The sequence below is a fragment of the Lissotriton vulgaris genome, chromosome 2_2 (genome assembly GCF_964263255.1).
Source record: "Lissotriton vulgaris chromosome 2_2, aLisVul1.2, whole genome shotgun sequence".
Classification (NCBI taxonomy): domain Eukaryota; kingdom Metazoa; phylum Chordata; class Amphibia; order Caudata; family Salamandridae; genus Lissotriton; species Lissotriton vulgaris.
Window position 1 is genome coordinate 243,986,954 of NC_141688.1, and position 26,234 is coordinate 244,013,187.

The following is a 26,234-nucleotide window of genomic DNA, read 5'->3' on the forward strand; positions in this document are numbered from 1 at the left end:
TCTAGGCATCCACTCTCCCTAATCTTGCAAGAAAATTTCAATTGACTTGTTGAAATGATGCATTCACGCCTATCCTGAAACTAAATTTAAATTAACTTTTTTGCAGTAACACACACATTTTTCATGAAACAAATAATTTTTTTTTCAGGAATCCACTCTCTGAAACCTATAACGAATTTGTAAAAAACATCTTTCTAGGCATCCACTCTCCCTAATCTTGCAAGAAAATTTCAATTAACTTGTTGAAATATTGCAATCACCCTTATCCAAAAACAAAATTTAAATCAACTTTTTTGCAGTAACACACTCACATTTTTCATAAAACAAACAAATTTTTTTCAGGAATCTACTCTCTGAAACCTAAAACTAATTTAAAAAAACATCTTTCTAGGCATTCACTGTCCCTAATCGTGCAAGAAAATTTCAATTGAGTTGTTGAAATGATGCATTCACGCCTATCCTGAAACTAAATTAAAATCAACTTTTTTGCAGTAACACACTCACATTTTTCATAAAACAAACAATTATTTTTTTCAGGAATCCACTCTCTGGAACCTAAAACGAATTTGTAAAAAACATCTTTCTAGGCATCCACTCTCCCTAATCTTGCAAGAACATTTCAATTAACTTGTTGAAATATTGCAATCACCCTTATCCAAAAACGATATTTAAATCAACTTTTTTGCAGTAACACACTCACATTTTTCATAAAACAAACACATTTTTTTTCAGGAATCTACTCTCTGAAACCTAAAACTAATTTTAAATAAACTTCTTTCTAGGCATCCACTCTCCCTAATCTTGCAAGAAAATGTCAATTAACTTGTTGAAATGATGCAATCACCCTTATCCTGAAACGAAATTTAAATCAACATTTTTGCAGTAACACATTCACATTTTTTATAAAACAAACAACATTTTTTTCAGGAATCCACTCTCTGAATTCTTCTACTCATTTTTTTAAAATTTCTTTCTAGGCATCCACTCTCCCTAATCTTGCAAGAAAATTGCAATTAACTTGTTGAAATGATGCATTCACGCCTATCCTGAAACTAAATTTAAATCAACTTTTTTGCAGTAACACACTCACATTTTTCATGAAACAAATAATTTTTTTTTCAGGAATCCACTCTCTGAAACCTATAACGAATTTGTAAAAAACATCTTTCTAGGCATCCACTCTCCCTAATCTTGCAAGAAAATTTCAATGAACTTGTTGAAATATTGCAATCACCCTTATCCAAAAACGATATTTAAATCAACTTTTTTGCAGGAACACACACACATTTTTCATAAAACAAAGAAATTTTTTTTCAGGAATCTACTCTCTGAAACCTAAAACTAATTTAAAAAAAACATCTTTCTAGGCATCCACTGTCCCTAATCGTGCAAGAAAATTTCAATTGACTTGTTGAAATATTGCAATCACCCTTATCCAAAAACGAAATTTAAATCAACTTTTTAGCAGTAACAGACTCACATTTTTCATAAAACAAACACATTTTATTCAGGAATCTACTCTCTGAAACCTAAAACTAATTTAAAAAAAACATCTTTCTAGGCATCCACTGTCCCTAATCGTGCAAGAAAATTTCAATTGACTTGTTGAAATGATGCATTCACGCCTATCCTGAAACTAAATTAAAATCAACTTTTTTGCAGTAACACACTCACATTTTTCATAAAACAAACAATTATTTTTTCAGGAATCCACTCTCTGGAACCTAAAACTAATTTTTAAAAAACATCTTTCTAGGCATCCACTCTCCCTAATTTTGCAAGAAAAGTTCAATTAACTTGTTGAAATATTGCAATCACCCTTATCCAAAAACGAAATTTAAATCAACTTTTTAGCTGTAAAACACTCACATTTTTCATAAAACAAACACATTTTTCCAGGAATCTACTCTCTGAAACCTAAAACTAATTTACAAAAAACATCTTTCTAGGCATCCACTCTCCCTAATCTTGCAAGAAAATTTCAATTAACTTGTTGAAATATTGCAATCACCCTTATCCAAAAACGAAATTTAAATCAACTTTTTAGCAGTAACACACTCACATTTTTCATAAAACAAACACATTTTTTCAGGAATCTACTCTCTGAAACCTAAAACTAATTTAAAAAAAACATCTTTCTAGGCATCCACTGTCCCTAATCGTGCAAGAAAATTTCAATTGACTTGTTGAAATGATGCATTCACGCCTATCCTGAAACTAAATTAAAATCAACTTGTTTGCAGTAACACACTCACATTTTTCATAAAACAAACAATACTTTTTCAGGAATCCACTCTCTGGAACCTAAAACTAATTTAAAAAAAATATCTTTCTAGGCATCCACTGTCCCTAATTGTGCAAGAAAATTTCAATTGACTTGTTGAAATATTGCAATCACCCTTATCCAAAAACGAAATTTAAATCAACTTTTTAGCAGTAACACACTCACATTTTTCATAAAGCAAACACATTTTTTTCAGGAATCTACTCTCTGAAACCTAAAACTAATTTTAAAAAAACATCTTTCTAGGCATCCACTGTCCCTAATCGTGCAAGAAAATTTCAATTGACTTGTTGAAATGATGCATTCACGCCTATCCTGAAACTAAATTAAAATCAACTTTTTTGCAGTAACACACTCACATTTTTCATAAAACAAACAATTATTTTTTCAGGAATCTACTCTCTGAAACCTAAAACTAATTTTAAAAAAACATCTTTCTAGGCATCCACTCTCCCTAATCTTGCAAGAAAATTTCAATTAACTTATTGAAATATTGCAATTACCCTTATCCAAAAACAACATTTTAATCAACTTTTTTGCAGTAACACACTCACATTTTTCATGAACAAAACACATTTTTTTTTTCAGGAATCAACTCTCTGGAGCCTAAAACGAATTTTAAAAAAACATCTTTCTATGCATCCACTCTCCCTAATCGTGCAAGAAAATTTCAATTAACTAGTTGAAATAATGCAATCACGCCTATCCTGAAACTAAATTTAAATCAACTTTTTTGAAGTAACACACTCACATTTTTCATAAAACAAACACATTTTTTTTCAGGAATCCACTCTCTGAAACCTTCTACTAATTTTTTTAAAATTTCTTTCTAGGCATCCACTCTCCCTAATCTTGCAAGAAAATTTCAATTAACTTGTTGAAATGATGCATTCACGCCTATCCTGAAACTAAATTTAAATCAGCTTTTTTGCAGTAACACACTCACATTTTTCATGAAACAAAATTTTTTTTTTCAGGAATCCACTCTCTGGAACCTAAAACGAATTTGTAAAAAACATCTTTCTAGGCATCCACTCTCCCTAATCTTGCAAGAAAATTTCAATTTACTTGTTGCAATATTGCAATCACCCTTATCCAAAAACGAAATTTAAATCAACTTTTTGCAGTAACACACTCACATTTTTCATAAAACAAACACATTTTTTTTCAGGAATCTACTCTCTGAAACCTAAAACTAATTTTAAATAAACTTCTTTCTAGGCATCCACTCTCCCTAATCTTGCAAGAAAATGTCAATTAACTTGTTGAAATGATGCAATCACCCTTATCCTGAAACTAAATTTAAATCAACATTTTTGCAGTAACACATTCACATTTTTTATAAAACAAACAAAATTTTTTTCAGGAATCCACTCTCTGAAACCTTCTACTCATTTTTTTAAAATTTCTTTCTAGGCATCCACTCTCCCTAATCTTGCAAGAAAATTTCAATTAACTTGTTAAAATGATGCATTCACGCCTATCCTGAAAATAAATTTAAATCAACTTATTTGCAGTAAAACACTCACATTTTACTTGAAACAAATAATTTTTTTTTCAGGAATCCACTCTCTGGAACCTAAAACGAATTTGTAAAAAACATCTTTCTAGGCATCCACTCTCCCTACTCTTGAAAGAAAATTTCAATTAACTTGGTGAAATATTGCAATCACCCTTATCCAAAAACGAAATTTAAATCAACTTTTTGCAGTAACACACTCACATTTTTCATAAAACAAACACATTTTTTTTCAGGAATCTACTCTCTGAAACCTAAAACTAATTTTAAATAAACTTCTTTCTAGGCATCCACTCTCCCTAATCTTGCAAGAAAATGTAAATTACCTTGTTGAAATAATGCATTCACGGCTATCCTGAAAATAAATTAAAATCAACTTTTTTGCAGTAACACACTCACATTTTTCATAAAACAAACACATTTTATTTTCAGGAATCCACTCTCTGGAACCTATAACGAATTTGTAAAAAACATCTTTCTAGGCATCCACTCTCCCTAATCGTGCAAGAAAATTTCAATTGAGTTGTTGAAATGATGCATTCACGCCTATCCTGAAACTAAATTAAAATCAACTTTTTTGCAGTAACACACTCACATTTTTCATAAAACAAACACATTTTTTTTCAGGAATCTACTCTCTGAAACCTAAAACTAATTTTAAATAAACTTCTTTCTAGGCATCCACTCTCCCTAATCTTGCAAGAAAATGTAAATTACCTTGTTGAAATAATGCATTCACGGCTATCCTGAAAATAAATTAAAATCAACTTTTTTGCAGTAACACACTCACATTTTTCATAAAACAAACACATTTTATTTTCAGGAATCCACTCTCTGGAACCTATAACGAATTTGTAAAAAACATCTTTCTAGGCATCCACTCTCCCTAATCTTGAAAGAAAATTTCAATTAACTTGTTGAAATATTGCAATCACCCTTATCCAAAAACAAAATTTAAATCAACTTTTTTGCAGTAACACACTCACATTTTTCATAAAACAAACACATTTTTTTCAGGAATCTACTCTCTGAAACCTAAAACTAATTTAAAAAAAACATCTTTCTAGGCATTCACTGTCCCTAATCGTGCAAGAAAATTTCAATTGAGTTGTTGAAATGATGCATTCACGCCTATCCTGAAACTAAATTAAAATCAACTTTTTTGCAGTAACACACTCACATTTTTCATAAAACAAACAATTATTTTTTTCAGGAATCCACTCTCTGGAACCTAAAACTAATTTTTAAAAAACATCTTTCTAGGCATCCACTCTCCCTAATTTTGCAAGAAAATTTCAATTAACTTGTTGAAATATTGCAATCACCCTTATCCAAAAAATACATTTTAATCAACTTTTTTGCAGTAACACACTCACATTTTTCATGAACAAAACACATTTTTTTTTTCAGGAATCAACTCTCTGGAGCCTAAAATGAATTTAAAAAAAACATCTTTCTATGCATCCACTCTCCCTAATCGTGCAAGAAAATTTCAATTAACTAGTTGAAATAATGCAATCACGCCTATCCTGAAACTAAATTTAAATCAACTTTTTTGCAGTAACACACTCACATTTTTCATAAAACAAACACATTTTTTTTCAGGAATCCACTCTCTGGAACTTAAAACGAATTTGTAAAAAACATCTTTCTAGGCATCCACTCTCCCTAATCTTACAAGAAAATTCCAATTAACTTGTTGAAATATTGCAGTCACCCTTATCCAAAAAGGAAATTTAAATCAACTTTTTGCAGTAACACACTCACATTTTTCATAAAGCAAACACATTTTTTTTCAGGAATCTACTCTCTGAAACCTAAAACTAATTTTAAATAAACTTCTTTCTAGGCATCCACTCTCCCTAATCTTGCAAGAAAATGTCAATTAACTTGTTGAAATAATGCATTCATGCCTATCCTGAAACTAAATTTAAATCAATTTTTTTGCAGTAACATACTCACATTTCTCATAAAACACATTTTTTTTTTAGGAATCCACTCTCTGGAACCTAAAACTAATTTTTTAAAAACATCTTTCTAGGCCTCCACTCTCCCTAATCTTGCAAGAAAATTTCAATTAACTTGTTGAAATATTGCAATCACCCTTATCCAAAAACGAAATTTAAATCAACTTTTTTGTAGTAACACACTCACATTTTTCATAAAACAAAAACATTTTTTTTCAGGAATCTACTCTCTGAAACCTAAAACTAATTTTAAATAAACTTCTTTCTAGGCATCCACTCTCCCTAATCTTGCAAGAAAATGTCAATTAACTTGTTGAAATGATGCAATCACCCTTATCCTGAAACTAAATTTAAATCAATATTTTTGCAGTAACACATTCACATTTTTAACAAAACAAACACATTTTTTTCAGGAATCTACTCTCTGAAACCTAAAACTAATTTAAAAAAAACATCTTTCTAGGCATCCACTGTCCCAAATCGTGCAAGAAAATTTCAATTGACTTGTTGAAATGATGCATTCACGCCTATCCCAAAACTAAATTAAAATCAACTTTTTTTCAGGAACACACTCACATTTTTCATAAAACAAACAATTCTTTTTTCAGGAATCCTCTCTCTGGAACCTAAAACTAATTTTTAAAAAACATCTTTCTAGGCATCCACTCTCCCTAATTTTGCAAGAAAAGTTCAATTAACTTGTTGAAATATTGCAATCACCCTATCCAAAAACGAAATTTAAATCAACTTTTTAGCAATAACACACTCACATTTTTCATAAAACAAACATATTTTTTTCAGGAATCTACTCTCTGAAACCTAAAACTAATTTAAAAAAAACATCTTTCTAGGCATCCACTCTCCCTAATCTTCCAAGAAAATTTCAATTAACTTATTGAAATATTGCAATCACCCTTATCCAAAAACGATATTTAAATCAACTTTTTTGCAGTAACACACTCACATTTTTCATAAAACAAACACATTTTTTTCAGGAATCTACTCTCTGAAACCTGAAACTAATTTAAAAAAAATCTTTCTAGGCATCCACTGTCCCTAATCGTGCAAGAAAATTTCAATTGACTTGTTGAAATATTGCAATCACCCTTATCCAAATACTAAATTTAAATCAACGTTTTAGCAGTAACACACTCACATTTTTCATAAAACAAACACATTTTTTTCAGGAATCAACTCTCTGGAACCTAAAACAAATATAAAAAAAAATCTTTCTATGCATCCACTCTCCCTAATCGTGCAAGAAAATTTCAATTAACTAGTTGAAATAATGCAATCACGCCTATCCTGAAGCTAAATTTAAATAAACTTTTTTGCAGTAACACACTCACATTTTTCATAAAACAAACACATTTTTTTTCAGGAATCCACTCTCTGAAACCTTCTACTGATTTTTTAAAAAATTTCTTTCTAGGCATCCACTCTCCCTAATCTTGCAAGAAAATTTTAATTAACTTGTTGAAATGATGCATTCACGCCTATCCTGAAACTAAATTAAAATCAACTTTTTTGCAGTAACACACTCACATTTTTCATAAAACAAACAATTATTTTTTCAGGAATCCACTCTCTGGCACCTAAAACTAATTTTTCAAAAACATCTTTCTAGGCATCCACTCTCCCTAATTTTGCAAGAAAAGTTCAATTAACTTGTTGAAATATTGCAATCACCCTTATCCAAAAACGAAATTTAAATCAACTTTTTAGCTGTAAAACACTCACATATTTCATAAAACAAACACATTTTTTCAGGAATCTACTCTCTGAAACCTAAAACTAATTTAAAAAAAACATCTTTCTAGGCATCCACTCTCCCTAATCTTGCAAGAAAATTTCAATTTACTTGTTGCAATATTGCAATCACCCTTATCCAAAAACAAAATTTAAATCAACTTTTTTGCAGTAACACACTCACATTTTTCATAAAACAAACAATTTTTTTTCAGGAATCTACTCTCTGAAACCTAAAACTAATTTAAAAAAAACATCTTTCTAGGCATCCACTCTCCCTAATTTTGCAAGAAAAGTTCAATTAACTTGTTGAAATATTGCAATCACCCTTATCCAAAAACGAAATTTAAATCAACTTTTTAGCTGTAAAACACTCACATTTTTCATAAAACAAACACATTTTTCCAGGAATCTACTCTCTGAAACCTAAAACTAATTTACAAAAAACATCTTTCTAGGCATCCACTCTCCCTAATCTTGCAAGAAAATTTCAATTAACTTGTTGAAATATTGCAATCACCCTTATCCAAAAACGAAATTTAAATCAACTTTTTAGCAGTAACACACTCACATTTTTCATAAAACAAACACATTTTTTCAGGAATCTACTCTCTGAAACCTAAAACTAATTTAAAAAAAACATCTTTCTAGGCATCCACTGTCCCTAATCGTGCAAGAAAATTTCAATTGACTTGTTGAAATGATGCATTCACGCCTATCCTGAAACTAAATTAAAATCAACTTGTTTGCAGTAACACACTCACATTTTTCATAAAACAAACAATACTTTTTCAGGAATCCACTCTCTGGAACCTAAAACTAATTTAAAAAAAAGATCTTTCTAGGCATCCACTGTCCCTAATTGTGCAAGAAAATTTCAATTGACTTGTTGAAATATTGCAATCACCCTTATCCAAAAACGAAATTTAAATCAACTTTTTAGCAGTAACACACTCACATTTTTCATAAAGCAAACACATTTTTTTCAGGAATCTACTCTCTGAAACCTAAAACTAATTTTAAAAAAAAATCTTTCTAGGCATCCACTGTCCCTAATCGTGCAAGAAAATTTCAATTGACTTGTTGAAATGATGCATTCACGCCTATCCTGAAACTAAATTAAAATCAACTTTTTTGCAGTAACACACTCACATTTTTCATAAAACAAACAATTATTTTTTCAGGAATCTACTCTCTGAAACCTAAAACTAATTTTAAAAAAACATCTTTCTAGGCATCCACTCTCCCTAATCTTGCAAGAAAATTTCAATTAACTTATTGAAATATTGCAATTACCCTTATCCAAAAACAAAATTTTAATCAACTTTTTTGCAGTAACACACTCACATTTTTCATGAACAAAACACATTTTTTTTTTCAGGAATCAACTCTCTGGAGCCTAAAACAAATTTTAAAAAAACATCTTTCTATGCATCCACTCTCCCTAATCGTGCAAGAAAATTTCAATTAACTAGTTGAAATAATGCAATCACGCCTATCCTGAAACTAAATTTAAATCAACTTTTTTGAAGTAACACACTCACATTTTTCATAAAACAAACACATTTTTTTTCAGGAATCCACTCTCTGAAACCTTCTACTAATTTTTTAAAAATTTCTTTCTAGGCATCCACTCTCCCTAATCTTGCAAGAAAATTTCAATTAACTTGTTAAAATGATGCATTCACGCCTATCCTGAAAATAAATTTAAATCAACTTATTTGCAGTAAAACACTCACATTTTACTTGAAACAAATAATTTTTTTTTCAGGAATCCACTCTCTGGAACCTAAAACGAATTTGTAAAAAACATCTTTCTAGGCATCCACTCTCCCTACTCTTGAAAGAAAATTTCAATTAACTTGGTGAAATATTGCAATCACCCTTATCCAAAAACGAAATTTAAATCAACTTTTTGCAGTAACACACTCACATTTTTCATAAAACAAACACATTTTTTTTCAGGAATCTACTCTCTGAAACCTAAAACTAATTTTAAATAAACTTCTTTCTAGGCATCCACTCTCCCTAATCTTGCAAGAAAATGTAAATTACCTTGTTGAAATAATGCATTCACGGCTATCCTGAAAATAAATTAAAATCAACTTTTTTGCAGTAACACACTCACATTTTTCATAAAACAAACACATTTTATTTTCAGGAATCCACTCTCTGGAACCTATAACGAATTTGTAAAAAACATCTTTCTAGGCATCCACTCTCCCTAATCTTGCAAGAAAATTTCAATTAACTTGTTGAAATATTGCAATCACCCTTATCCAAAAACAAAATTTAAATCAACTTTTTTGCAGTAACACACTCACATTTTTCATAAAACAAACACATTTTTTTCAGGAATCTACTCTCTGAAACCTAAAACTAATTTAAAAAAAACATCTTTCTAGGCATTCACTGTCCCTAATCGTGCAAGAAAATTTCAATTGAGTTGTTGAAATGATGCATTCACGCCTATCCTGAAACTAAATTAAAATCAACTTTTTTGCAGTAACACACTCACATTTTTCATAAAACAAACAATTATTTTTTTCAGGAATCCACTCTCTGGAACCTAAAACTAATTTTTAAAAAACATCTTTCTAGGCATCCACTCTCCCTAATTTTGCAAGAAAATTTCAATTAACTTGTTGAAATATTGCAATCACCCTTATCCAAAAAATACATTTTAATCAACTTTTTTGCAGTAACACACTCACATTTTTCATGAACAAAACACATTTTTTTTTTCAGGAATCAACTCTCTGGAGCCTAAAATGAATTTAAAAAAAACATCTTTCTATGCATCCACTCTCCCTAATCGTGCAAGAAAATTTCAATTAACTAGTTGAAATAATGCAATCACGCCTATCCTGAAACTAAATTTAAATCAACTTTTTTGCAGTAACACACTCACATTTTTCATAAAACAAACACATTTTTTTTCAGGAATCCACTCTCTGGAACTTAAAACGAATTTGTAAAAAACATCTTTCTAGGCATCCACTCTCCCTAATCTTACAAGAAAATTCCAATTAACTTGTTGAAATATTGCAGTCACCCTTATCCAAAAAGGAAATTTAAATCAACTTTTTGCAGTAACACACTCACATTTTTCATAAAGCAAACACATTTTTTTTCAGGAATCTACTCTCTGAAACCTAAAACTAATTTTAAATAAACTTCTTTCTAGGCATCCACTCTCCCTAATCTTGCAAGAAAATGTCAATTAACTTGTTGAAATAATGCATTCATGCCTATCCTGAAACTAAATTTAAATCAATTTTTTTGCAGTAACATACTCACATTTCTCATAAAACACATTTTTTTTTTAGGAATCCACTCTCTGGAACCTAAAACTAATTTTTTTAAAACATCTTTCTAGGCCTCCACTGTCCCTAATCTTGCAAGAAAATTTCAATTAACTTGTTGAAATATTGCAATCACCCTTATCCAAAAACGAAATTTAAATCAACTTTTTTGTAGTAACACACTCACATTTTTCATAAAACAAAAACATTTTTTTTCAGGAATCTACTCTCTGAAACCTAAAACTAATTTTAAATAAACTTCTTTCTAGGCATCCATTCTCCCTAATCTTGCAAGAAAATGTCAATTAACTTGTTGAAATGATGCAATCACCCTTATCCTGAAACTAAATTTAAATCAATATTTTTGCAGTAACACATTCACATTTTTAACAAAACAAACACATTTTTTTCAGGAATCTACTCTCTGAAACCTAAAACTAATTTAAAAAAAACATCTTTCTAGGCATCCACTGTCCCAAATCGTGCAAGAAAATTTCAATTGACTTGTTGAAATGATGCATTCACGCCTATCCCAAAACTAAATTAAAATCAACTTTTTTTCAGGAACACACTCACATTTTTCATAAAACAAACAATTCTTTTTTCAGGAATCCTCTCTCTGGAACCTAAAACTAATTTTTAAAAAACATCTTTCTAGGCATCCACTCTCCCTAATTTTGCAAGAAAAGTTCAATTAACTTGTTGAAATATTGCAATCACCCTATCCAAAAACGAAATTTAAATCAACTTTTTAGCAATAACACACTCACATTTTTCATAAAACAAACATATTTTTTTCAGGAATCTACTCTCAGAAACCTAAAACTAATTTAAAAAAAACATCTTTCTAGGCATCCACTCTCCCTAATCTTCCAAGAAAATTTCAATTAACTTATTGAAATATTGCAATCACCCTTATCCAAAAACGATATTTAAATCAACTTTTTTGCAGTAACACACTCACATTTTTCATAAAACAAACACATTTTTTTCAGGAATCTACTCTCTGAAACCTGAAACTAATTTAAAAAAAATCTTTCTAGGCATCCACTGTCCCTAATCGTGCAAGAAAATTTCAATTGACTTGTTGAAATATTGCAATCACCCTTATCCAAATACTAAATTTAAATCAACGTTTTAGCAGTAACACACTCACATTTTTCATAAAACAAACACATTTTTTTCAGGAATCAACTCTCTGGAACCTAAAACAAATATAAAAAAAAATCTTTCTATGCATCCACTCTCCCTAATCGTGCAAGAAAATTTCAATTAACTAGTTGAAATAATGCAATCACGCCTATCCTGAAGCTAAATTTAAATAAACTTTTTTGCAGTAACACACTCACATTTTTCATAAAACAAACACATTTTTTTTCAGGAATCCACTCTCTGAAACCTTCTACTGATTTTTTAAAAAATTTCTTTCTAGGCATCCACTCTCCCTAATCTTGCAAGAAAATTTTAATTAACTTGTTGAAATGATGCATTCACGCCTATCCTGAAACTAAATTAAAATCAACTTTTTTGCAGTAACACACTCACATTTTTCATAAAACAAACAATTATTTTTTCAGGAATCCACTCTCTGGCACCTAAAACTAATTTTTCAAAAACATCTTTCTAGGCATCCACTCTCCCTAATTTTGCAAGAAAAGTTCAATTAACTTGTTGAAATATTGCAATCACCCTTATCCAAAAACGAAATTTAAATCAACTTTTTAGCTGTAAAACACTCACATATTTCATAAAACAAACACATTTTTTCAGGAATCTACTCTCTGAAACCTAAAACTAATTTAAAAAAAACATCTTTCTAGGCATCCACTCTCCCTAATCTTGCAAGAAAATTTCAATTTACTTGTTGCAATATTGCAATCACCCTTATCCAAAAACAAAATTTAAATCAACTTTTTTGCAGTAACACACTCACATTTTTCATAAAACAAACAAATTTTTTTCAGGAATCTACTCTCTGAAACCTAAAACTAATTTAAAAAAAAGATCTTTCTAGGCATTCACTGTCCCTAATCGTGCAAGAAAATTTCAATTGAGTTGTTGAAATGATGCATTCACGCCTATCCTGAAACTAAATTAAAATCAACTTTTTTGAAGTAACACACTCACATTTTTCATAAAACAAACAATTATTTTTTTCAGGAATCCACTCTCTGGAACCTAAAACTAATTTTTTAAAAACATCTTTCTAGGCATCCACTCTCCCTAATCTTGCAAGAAAATTTCAATTAACTTGTTGAAATATTGCAATCACCCTTATCCAAAAACGATATTTAAATCAACTTTTTTGCAGTAACACACTCACATTTTTCATAAAACAAACACATTTTTTTTCAGGAATCTACTCTCTGAAACCTAAAACTAATTTTAAATAGACTTCTTTCTAGGCATCCACTCTCCCTAATCTTGCAAGAAAATGTCAATTAACTTGTTGAAATGATGCAATCACCCTTATCCTGAAACGAAATTTAAATCAACATTTTTGCAGTAACACATTCACATTTTTTATAAAACAAACAACATTTTTTTCAGGAATCCACTCTCTGAATTCTTCTACTCATTTTTTTAAAATTTCTTTCTAGGCATCCACTCTCCCTAATCTTGCAAGAAAATTTCAATTAACTTGTTGAAATGATGCATTCACGCCTATCCTGAAACTAAATTTAAATTAACTTTTTTGCAGTAACACACACATTTTTCATGAAACAAATAATTTTTTTTTCAGGAATCCACTCTCTGAAACCTATAACGAATTTGTAAAAAACATCTTTCTAGGCATCCACTCTCCCTAATCTTGCAAGAAAATTTCAATTAACTTGTTGAAATATTGCAATCACCCTTATCCAAAAACAAAATTTAAATCAACTTTTTTGCAGTAACACACTCACATTTTTCATAAAACAAACAAATTTTTTTCAGGAATCTACTCTCTGAAACCTAAAACTAATTTAAAAAAACATCTTTCTAGGCATTCACTGTCCCTAATCGTGCAAGAAAATTTCAATTGAGTTGTTGAAATGATGCATTCACGCCTATCCTGAAACTAAATTAAAATCAACTTTTTTGCAGTAACACACTCACATTTTTCATAAAACAAACAATTATTTTTTTCAGGAATCCACTCTCTGGAACCTAAAACGAATTTGTAAAAAACATCTTTCTAGGCATCCACTCTCCCTAATCTTGCAAGAAAATTTCAATTAACTTGTTGAAATATTGCAATCACCCTTATCCAAAAACGATATTTAAATCAACTTTTTTGCAGTAACACACTCACATTTTTCATAAAACAAACACATTTTTTTTCAGGAATCTACTCTTTGAAACCTAAAACTAATTTTAAATAAACTTCTTTCTAGGCATCCACTCTCCCTAATCTTGCAAGAAAATGTCAATTAACTTGTTGAAATGATGCAATCACCCTTATCCTGAAACGAAATTTAAATCAACATTTTTGCAGTAACACATTCACATTTTTTATAAAACAAACAAATTTTTTTTCAGGAATCCACTCTCTGAATTCTTCTACTCATTTTTTTAAAATTTCTTTCTAGGCATCCACTCTCCCTAATCTTGCAAGAAAATTTCAATTAACTTGTTGAAATGATGCATTCACGCCTATCCTGAAACTAAATTTAAATACACTTTTTTGCAGTAACAAACTCACATTTTTCATGAAACAAATAATTTTTTTTTCAGGAATCCACTCTCTGAAACCTATAACGAATTTGTAAAAAACATCTTTCTAGGCATCCACTCTCCCTAATCTTGCAAGAAAATTTCAATGAACTTGTTGAAATATTGCAATCACCCTTATCCAAAAACGATATTTAAATCAACTGTTTTGCAGGAACACACTCACATTTTTCATAAAACAAAGACATTTTTTTTCAGGAATCTACTCTCTGAAACCTAAAACTAATTTAAAAAAAACATCTTTCTAGGCATCCACTGTCCCTAATCGTGCAAGAAAATTTCAATTGACTTGTTGAAATATTGCAATCACCCTTATCCAAAAACGAAATTTAAATCAACTTTTTAGCAGTAACACACTCACATTTTTCATAAAACAAACACATTTTTTTCAGGAATCTACTCTCTGAAACCTAAAACTAATTTAAAAAAAACATCTTTCTAGGCATCCACTGTCCCTAATCGTGCAAGAAAATTTCAATTGACTTGTTGAAATGATGCATTCACGCCTATCTTGAAACTAAATTAAAATCAACTTTTTTGCAGTAACACACTCACATTTTTCATAAAACAAACAATTATTTTTTCAGGAATCCACTCTCTGGAACCTAAAACTAATTTTTAAAAAACATCTTTCTAGGCATCCACTCTCCCTAATTTTGCAAGAAAAGTTCAATTAACTTGTTGAAATATTGCAATCACCCTTATCCAAAAACGAAATTTAAATCAACTTTTTAGCTGTAAAACACTCACATTTTTCATAAAACAAACACATTTTTCCAGGAATCTACTCTCTGAAACCTAAAACTAATTTACAAAAAACATCTTTCTAGGCATCCACTCTCCCTAATCTTGCAAGAAAATTTCAATTAACTTGTTGAAATATTGCAATCACCCTTATCCAAAAACGAAATTTAAATCAACTTTTTAGCAGTAACACACTCACATTTTTCATAAAACAAACACATTTTTTCAGGAATCTACTCTCTGAAACCTAAAACTAATTTAAAAAAAACATCTTTCTAGGCATCCACTGTCCCTAATCGTGCAAGAAAATTTCAATTGACTTGTTGAAATGATGCATTCACGCCTATCCTGAAACTAAATTAAAATCAACTTGTTTGCAGTAACACACTCACATTTTTCATAAAACAAACAATACTTTTTCAGGAATCCACTCTCTGGAACCTAAAACTAATTTAAAAAAAGATCTTTCTAGGCATCCACTGTCCCTAATTGTGCAAGAAAATTTCAATTGACTTGTTGAAATATTGCAATCACCCTTATCCAAAAACGAAATTTAAATCAACTTTTTAGCAGTAACACACTCACATTTTTCATAAAGCAAACACATTTTTTTCAGGAATCTACTCTCTGAAACCTAAAACTAATTTTAAAAAAACATCTTTCTAGGCATCCACTGTCCCTAATCGTGCAAGAAAATTTCAATTGACTTGTTGAAATGATGCATTCACGCCTATCCTGAAACTAAATTAAAATCAACTTTTTTGCAGTAACACACTCACATTTTTCATAAAACAAACAATTATTTTTTCAGGAATCTACTCTCTGAAACCTAAAACTAATTTTAAAAAAACATCTTTCTAGGCATCCACTCTCCCTAATCTTGCAAGAAAATTTCAATTAACTTATTGAAATATTGCAATTACCCTTATCCAAAAACAACATTTTAATCAACTTTTTTGCAGTAACACACTCACATTTTTCATGAACAAAACACATTTTTTTTTTCAGGAATCAACTCTCTGGAGCCTAAAACAAATTTTAAAAAAACATCTTTCTATGCATCCACTCTCCCTAATCGTGCAAGAAAATTTCAATTAACTAGTTGAAATAATGCAATCACGCCTATCCTGAAACTAAATTTAAATCAACTTTTTTGAAGTAACACACTCACATTTTTCATAAAACAAACACATTTTTTTTCAGGAATCCACTCTCTGAAACCTTCTACTAATTTTTTAAAAATTTCTTTCTAGGCATCCACTCTCCCTAATCTTGCAAGAAAATTTCAATTAACTTGTTGAAATGATGCATTCACGCCTATCCTGAAACTAAATTTAAATCAGCTTTTTTGCAGTAACACACTGACATTTTTCATGAAACAAAAATTTTTTTTTCAGGAATCCACTCTCTGGAACCTAAAACCAATTTGTAAAAAACATCTTTCTAGGCATCCACTCTCCCTAATCTTGCAAGAAAATTTCAATTTACTTGTTGCAATATTGCAATCACCCTTATCCAAAAACGAAATTTAAATCAACTTTTTGCAGTAACACACTCACATTTTTCATAAAACAAACACATTTTTTTTCAGGAATCTACTCTCTGAAACCTAAAACGAATTTTAAATAAACTTCTTTCTAGGCATCCACTCTCCCTAATCTTGCAAGAAAATGTCAATTAACTTGTTGAAATGATGCAATCACCCTTATCCTGAAACTAAATTTAAATCAACATTTTTGCAGTAACACATTCACATTTTTTATAAAACAAACAACATTTTTTTCAGGAATCCACTCTCTGAAACCTTCTACTCATTTTTTTAAAATTTCTTTCTAGGCATCCACTCTCCCTAATCTTGCAAGAAAATTTCAATTAACTTGTTAAAATGATGCATTCACGCCTATCCTGAAACTAAATTTAAATCAACTTATTTGCAGTAAAACACTCACATTTTACTAGAAACAAATAATTTTTTTTTCAGGAATCCACTCTCTGGAACCTAAAACGAATTTGTAAAAAACATCTTTCTAGGCATCCACTCTCCCTAATCTTGCAAGAAAATTTCAATTAACTTGTTGAAATATTGCAATCACCCTTATCCAAAAACGAAATTTAAATCAACTTTTTAGCAGTAACACACTCACATTTTTCATAAAACAAACACATTTTTTCAGGAATCTACTCTCTGAAACCTAAAACTAATTTAAAAAAAACATCTTTCTAGGCATCCACTGTCCCTAATCGTGCAAGAAAATTTCAATTGACTTGTTGAAATGATGCATTCACGCCTATCCTGAAACTAAATTAAAATCAACTTGTTTGCAGTAACACACTCACATTTTTCATAAAACAAACAATACTTTTTCAGGAATCCACTCTCTGGAACCTAAAACTAATTTAAAAAAAGATCTTTCTAGGCATCCACTGTCCCTAATTGTGCAAGAAAATTTCAATTGACTTGTTGAAATATTGCAATCACCCTTATCCAAAAACGAAATTTAAATCAACTTTTTAGCAGTAACACACTCACATTTTTCATAAAGCAAACACATTTTTTTCAGGAATCTACTCTCTGAAACCTAAAACTAATTTTAAAAAAACATCTTTCTAGGCATCCACTGTCCCTAATCGTGCAAGAAAATTTCAATTGACTTGTTGAAATGATGCATTCACGCCTATCCTGAAACTAAATTAAAATCAACTTTTTTGCAGTAACACACTCACATTTTTCATAAAACAAACAATTATTTTTTCAGGAATCTACTCTCTGAAACCTAAAACTAATTTTAAAAAAACATCTTTCTAGGCATCCACTCTCCCTAATCTTGCAAGAAAATTTCAATTAACTTATTGAAATATTGCAATTACCCTTATCCAAAAACAACATTTTAATCAACTTTTTTGCAGTAACACACTCACATTTTTCATGAACAAAACACATTTTTTTTTTCAGGAATCAACTCTCTGGAGCCTAAAACAAATTTTAAAAAAACATCTTTCTATGCATCCACTCTCCCTAATCGTGCAAGAAAATTTCAATTAACTAGTTGAAATAATGCAATCACGCCTATCCTGAAACTAAATTTAAATCAACTTTTTTGAAGTAACACACTCACATTTTTCATAAAACAAACACATTTTTTTTCAGGAATCCACTCTCTGAAACCTTCTACTAATTTTTTAAAAATTTCTTTCTAGGCATCCACTCTCCCTAATCTTGCAAGAAAATTTCAATTAACTTGTTGAAATGATGCATTCACGCCTATCCTGAAACTAAATTTAAATCAGCTTTTTTGCAGTAACACACTGACATTTTTCATGAAACAAAAATTTTTTTTTCAGGAATCCACTCTCTGGAACCTAAAACCAATTTGTAAAAAACATCTTTCTAGGCATCCACTCTCCCTAATCTTGCAAGAAAATTTCAATTTACTTGTTGCAATATTGCAATCACCCTTATCCAAAAACGAAATTTAAATCAACTTTTTGCAGTAACACACTCACATTTTTCATAAAACAAACACATTTTTTTTCAGGAATCTACTCTCTGAAACCTAAAACGAATTTTAAATAAACTTCTTTCTAGGCATCCACTCTCCCTAATCTTGCAAGAAAATGTCAATTAACTTGTTGAAATGATGCAATCACCCTTATCCTGAAACTAAATTTAAATCAACATTTTTGCAGTAACACATTCACATTTTTTATAAAACAAACAAAATTTTTTTCAGGAATCCACTCTCTGAAACCTTCTACTCATTTTTTTAAAATTTCTTTCTAGGCATCCACTCTCCCTAATCTTGCAAGAAAATTTCAATTAACTTGTTAAAATGATGCATTCACGCCTATCCTGAAACTAAATTTAAATCAACTTATTTGCAGTAAAACACTCACATTTTACTAGAAACAAATAATTTTTTTTTCAGGAATCCACTCTCTGGAACCTAAAACGAATTTGTAAAAAACATCTTTCTAGGCATCCACTCTCCCTACTCTTGAAAGAAAATTTCAATTAACTTGGTGAAATATTGCAATCACCCTTATCCAAAAACGAAATTTAAATCAACTTTTTGCAGTAACACACTCACATTTTTCATAAAACAAACACATTTTTTTTCAGGAATCTACTCTCTGAAACCTAAAACTAATTTTAAATAAACTTCTTTCTAGGCATCCACTCTCCCTAATCTTGCAAGAAAATGTAAATTACCTTGTTGAAATAATGCATTCACGGCTATCCTGAAAATAAATTAAAATCAACTTTTTTGCAGTAACACACTCACATTTTTCATAAAACAAACACATTTTATTTTCAGGAATCCACTCTCTGGAACCTATAACGAATTTGTAAAAAACATCTTTCTAGGCATCCACTCTCCCTAATCTTGCAAGAAAATTTCAATTAACTTGTTGAAATATTGCAATCACCCTTATCCAAAAACAAAATTTAAATCAACTTTTTTGCAGTAACACACTCACATTTTTCATAAAACAAACACATTTTTTTCAGGAATCTACTCTCTGAAACCTAAAACTAATTTAAAAAAAACATCTTTCTAGGCATTCACTGTCCCTAATCGTGCAAGAAAATTTCAATTGAGTTGTTGAAATGATGCATTCACGCCTATCCTGAAACTAAATTAAAATCAACTTTTTTGCAGTAACACACTCACATTTTTCATAAAACAAACAATTATTTTTTTCAGGAATCCACTCTCTGGAACCTAAAACTAATTTTTAAAAAACATCTTTCTAGGCATCCACTCTCCCTAATTTTGCAAGAAAATTTCAATTAACATGTTGAAATATTGCAATCACCCTTATCCAAAAAATACATTTTAATCAACTTTTTTGCAGTAACACACTCACATTTTTCATGAACAAAACACATTTTTTTTTTCAGGAATCAACTCTCTGGAGCCTAAAATGAATTTTAAAAAAACATCTTTCTATGCATCCACTCTCCCTAATCGTGCAAGAAAATTTCAATTAACTAGTTGAAATAATGCAATCACGCCTATCCTGAAACTAAATTTAAATCAACTTTTTTGCAGTAACACACTCACATTTTTCATAAAGCAAACACATTTTTTTTCAGGAATCTACTCTCTGAAACCTAAAACTAATTTTAAATAAACTTCTTTCTAGGCATCCACTCTCCCTAATCTTGCAAGAAAATGTCAATTAACTTGTTGAAATAATGCATTCATGCCTATCCTGAAACTAAATTTAAATCAATTTTTTTGCAGTAACATACTCACATTTCTCATAAAACACATTTTTTTTTTTAGGAATCCACTCTCTGGAACCTAAAACTAATTTTTTAAAAACATCTTTCTAGGCCTCCACTCTCCCTAATCTTGCAAGAAAATTTCAATTAACTTGTTGAAATATTGCAATCACCCTTATCCAAAAACGAAATTTAAATCAACTTTTTTGCAGTAACACACTCACATTTTTCATAAAACAAACACATTTTTTTTCAGGAATCCACTCTGTGAAACCTTCTACTAATTTTTTAAAAATTTCTTTCTAGGCGTCCACTCGCCCTAATCCTGCAAGAAAATTTCAATTAACTTGTTGAAATGATGCATTCACGCCTATCCTGAAACTAAATTTAAATCAGCTTTTTTGCAGTAACACACTCACATTTTTCATGAAACAAAATTTTTTTTTTCAGGAATCCACTCTCTGGAACCTAAAACGAATTTGTAAAAAACATCTTTCTAGGCATCCACTCTCCCTAATCTTGCAAGAAAATTTCAATTTACTTGTTGCAATATTGCAATCACCCTTATCCAAAAACGAAATTTAAATCAACTTTTTGCAGTAACACACTCACATTTTTCATAAAACAAACACATTTTTTTTCAGGAATCTACTCTCTGAAACCTAAAACTAATTTTAAGTAAACTTCTTTCTAGGCATCCACTCTCCCTAATCTTGCAAGAAAATGTCAATTAACTTGTTGAAATGATGCAATCACCCTTATCCTGAAACTAAATTTAAATCAACATTTTTGCAGTAACACATTCACATTTTTTATAAAACAAACAACATTTTTTTCAGGAATCCACTCTCTGAAACCTTCTACTCATTTTTTTTAAATTTCTTTCTAGGCATCCACTCTCCCTAATCTTGCAAGAAAATTTCAATTAACTTGTTGAAATGATGCATTCACGCCTATCCTGAAACTAAATTTAAATCAACTTTTTTGCAGTAACACACTCACATTTTTCATGAAACAAATAATTTTTTTTTCAGGAATTCACTCTCTGGAACCTATAACGAATTTGTAAAAAACATCTTTCTAGGCATCCACTCTCCCTAATCTTGCAAGAAAATTTCAATTAACTTGTTGAAATATTGCAATCACCCTTATCCAAAAACGAAATTTAAATCAACTTTTTACAGTAACACACTCACATTTTTCATAAAACAAACACATTTTTTTCAGGAATCTACTCTCTGAAACCTAAAACTAATTTTAAAAAAACATCTTTCTAGGCATCCACTGTCCCTAATCGTGCAAGAAAATTTCAATTGACTTGTTGAAATATTGCAATCACCCTTATCCAAAAACGAAATTTAAATCAACTTTTTAGCAGTAACACACTCACATTTTTCATAAAATGACCAGATTTTATTTCAGGAATACACTCTCTGAAACCTGAAACTAATTTTAAATAAACTTCTTTCTAGGCATCCACTCTCCCTAATCTTGCAAAAAAATGTCAATTAACTTGTTGAAATAATGCATTCATGCCTATCCTGAAACTAAATTTAAATCAACATTTTTGCAGTAACACACTCACATTTTTCATAAAACAAACACATTTTTTTCAGGAATCCCCTCTGAAACCTTCTACTCATTTTTAAAAAATTTCTTTCTACGCATCCACTCTCCCTAATCTTGCAAGAACATTTCAATTAACTTGTTGAAATGAATCATTCACGCCTATCCTGAAACTAAATTTAAATCAACTTTTTTGCAGTAACACACTCACATTTTTAATACAACAAACAATTTTTTTTCAGGAATCCACTCGCTGGAACCTAAACTAATTTTTAAAAAACATCTTTCTAGGCATCCACTCTCCCTAATCTTGCAAGAAAATTTTTATTAACTTGTTGAAATAATGCAATCACCCTTATCCAAAAACGAAATTTAAATCAAATTTTTTGCATTAACACACTCACATTTTTCATAAAACAAACACATTTTTTTCAGGAATCAACTCTCTGAAACCTAAAACTAATTTTTTTAAAACATCTTTCTAGGCATCCACTCTCCCTAATCTTGCAAGAAAATTTCAATGAACTTGTTGAAATACTGCAATCACCCTTATCCAAAAACAAAATTTAAATCAACTTTTTTGCAGTAACACACTCACATTTTTCATAAAACAAATACATTTTTGTTCAGGAATCTACTCTCTGAAACCTAAAACTAATTTTTTAAAAACATCTTTCTAGGCATCCACTCTCCCTAATCTTGCAAGAAAATTTCAATGAACTTGTTGAAATATTACATTCACGCCTATCCTGAAACTATATTTAAATCAACTTTTTTGCATTAACACACTCACAATTTTCATAAAACAAACACATTTTTTTCAGGAATCCACTCTCTGAATCCTTCTACTAATTTTTTAAAAATTGCTTTCTAGGTATCCACTCTCCCTAATCTTGCAAGAAAATTTCAATTAACTTGTTGAAATGATGCATTCACGCCTATCCTGAAACTAAATTTAAATCAACTTTTTTGCAGTAACACACTCACATTTTTCGTAAAACAAACAATTTTTTTTCAGGAATCCACTCGCTGGAACCTAAAACTAATTTTTTAAAAACATCTTTCTAGGCATCCACTGTCCCTAATCTTGCAAGAAAATTTCAATTAACTTGTTGAAATATTGCAATCACACTTATCCAAAAACGAAATTTAAATCAACTTTTTTGCAGTAACACACTCACATTTTTCAAAAAGAAACACATTTTTGTTCAGGAATCTGCTCTCTGAAACCTAAAACTAATTTTTTAAAAACATCTTTCTAGGCATCCACTCTCCCTAATCTTGCAAGAAAATTTCAATTAACTTGTTGAAATATTGCAATCACCCTTATCCAAAAACGACATTTAAATCAACTTTTTTGCAGTAACACACTCACATTTTTCATAAAACAAACACATTTTTTTCAGGAATCTACTCTCTGAAACCTAAAACTAATTTTAAATAAACTTCTTTCTAGGCATCCCTTCTCCCTAATCTTGCAAGAAAATTTCAATTAACTTGTTGAAATATTGCAATCACCCTTATCCAAAAACGAAATTTAAATCAACTTTTTTGCAGTAACACACTCACATTTTTCATAAAACAAACACATTTTTTTTCAGGAATCAACTCTCTGAAACCTAAAACTAATTTTTTAAAACATCTTTCTAGGCATCCACTCTCCCTAATCTTGCAAGAAAATGTCAATGAACTTGTTGAAATATAGCAATCACCCTTATCCAAAAACAAAATTTAAATCAACTTTTTTGCAGTAACACACTCACATTTTTCATAAAACAAATACATTTTTGTTCAGGAATCTACTCTCTGAAACCTAAAACTAATTTTTTAAAAACATCTTTCTAGGCATCCACTCTCCCTAATCTTGCAAGAAAATTTCAATGAACTTGTTGAAATATTGCATTCACGCCTATCCTGAAACTATATTTAAATCAACTTTTTTGCATTAACACACTCACAATTTTCATAAAACAAACACATTTTTTTTCAGGAATCCACTCTCTGAATCCTTCTACTAATTTTTTAAAAATTGCTTTCTAGGCATCCACTCTCCCTAATCTTGCAAGAAAATTTCAATTAACTTGTTGAAATGATGCATTCACGCCTATCCTGAAACTAAATTTAAATCAACTTTTTTGCAGTAACACACTCACATTTTTCATAAAACAAACAATTTTTTTTCAGGAATCCACTCGCTGGAACCTAAAACTAATTTTTAAAAAACATCTTTCTAGGCATCCACTGTCCCTAATCTTGCAAGAAAATTTCAATTAACTTGTTGAAATATTGCAATCACACTTATCCAAAAACGAAATTTAAATCAAATTTTTTGCGGTAACACACTCACATTTTTCAAAAAGAAACACATTTTTGTTCAGGAATCTGCTCTCTGAAACCTAAAACTAATTTTTTTAAAACATCTTTCTAGGCATCCACTCTCCCTAATCTTGCAAGAAAATTTCAATTAACTTGTTGAAATATTGCAATCACCCTTATCCAAAAATGACATTTAAATCAACTTTTTTGCATTAACACACTCACATTTTTCATAAAACAAACACATTTTTTTCAGGAATCCACTCTCTGAATCCTTCTACTCATTTTTAAAAAACTTCTTTTTAGGCATCCACTCTCCCTAATCTTGCAAGAAAATTTCAATTAACTTGTTCAAATATTGCAATCACCCTTATCCAAAAACGACATTTAAATCAACTTTTTTGCAGTAACACACTCACATTTTTCATAAAACAAACACATTTTTTTTCAGGAATCTACTCTCTGAAACCTAAAACTAATTTTAAATAAACTTCTTTTTAGGCATCCCTTCTCCCTAATCTTGCAAGAAAATTTCAATTAACTTGTTGAAATATTGCAATCACCCTTATCCAAAAACGAAATTTAAATCAACTTTTTTGCAGTAACACACTCACATTTTTTATAAAACAAACACATTTTTTTCAGGAATCCACTCTCTGAATCCTTCTACTCATTTTTTTAAAATTTCTTTCTAGGCATCCACTCTCCTTAATCTTGCAAGAAAATTTCAATTAACTTGTTGAAATATTGCAATCACCCTTATCCAAAAACGACATTTAAATCAACTTTTTTGCAGTAACACACTCACATTTTTCATAAAACAAACACATTTTTTTTCAGGAATCCACTCTCTGAATCCTTCTACTAATTTTTTAAAAATGTCTTTCTAGGCATCCACTCTCCCTAATCTTGCAAGAAAATTTCAATTAACTTGTTCAAATATTGCAATCACCCTTATCCAAAAACGAAATTTAAATCAACTTTTTAGCAGTAACACACTCACATTTTTCATAAAACAAACAGATTTTTTTCAGGAATCTACTCTCTGAAACCTAAAACTAATTTAAAAAAAACATCTTTCTAGGCATCCACTCTCCCTAATCTTGCAAGAAAATTTCAATTAACTTGTTGAAATGATGCATTCACTCCTATCCTGAAACTAAATTAAAATCAACTTTTTTGCAGTAACACACTCACAATTTTCATAAAACAAACACATTTTTTTCAGGAATCTACTCTCTGAAACCTAAAACTAATTTAAAAAAACATCAATCTAGGCATCCGCTGTCACTAATCGTGCAAGAAAATTTCAATTGACTTGTTGAAATGATGCATTCACTCCTATCCTGAAACTAAATTAAAATCAACTTTTTTGCAGTAACACACTCACATTTTTCATAAAACAAACAATTATTTTTTCAGGAATCCACTCTCTGGAACCTAAAACTAATTTTTAAAATACATCTTTGTAGGCATCCACTCTCCCTAATTTTGCAAGAAAATTTCAATTAACTTGTTGAAATATTGCAATCACCCTTATCCGAAAACGAAATTTAAATCAACTTTTTTGCAGTAACACACTCACATTTGTCATGAAAAAAACACATTTTTTTAATCAACTCTCTGGAACCTAAAACAAATTAAAAAAAACATCTTTCTATGTATCCACTCTCCCTAATCGTGCAAGAAAATTTCAATTAACTAGTTGAAATATTGCAATCACCCTTATCCAAAAACGAAATTTAAATCAACTTTTTGCAGTAACACACTCACATTTTTCATAAAACAAACACATTTTTTTCAGGAATCTACTCTCTGAAACCTAAAATTAATTTTTTAA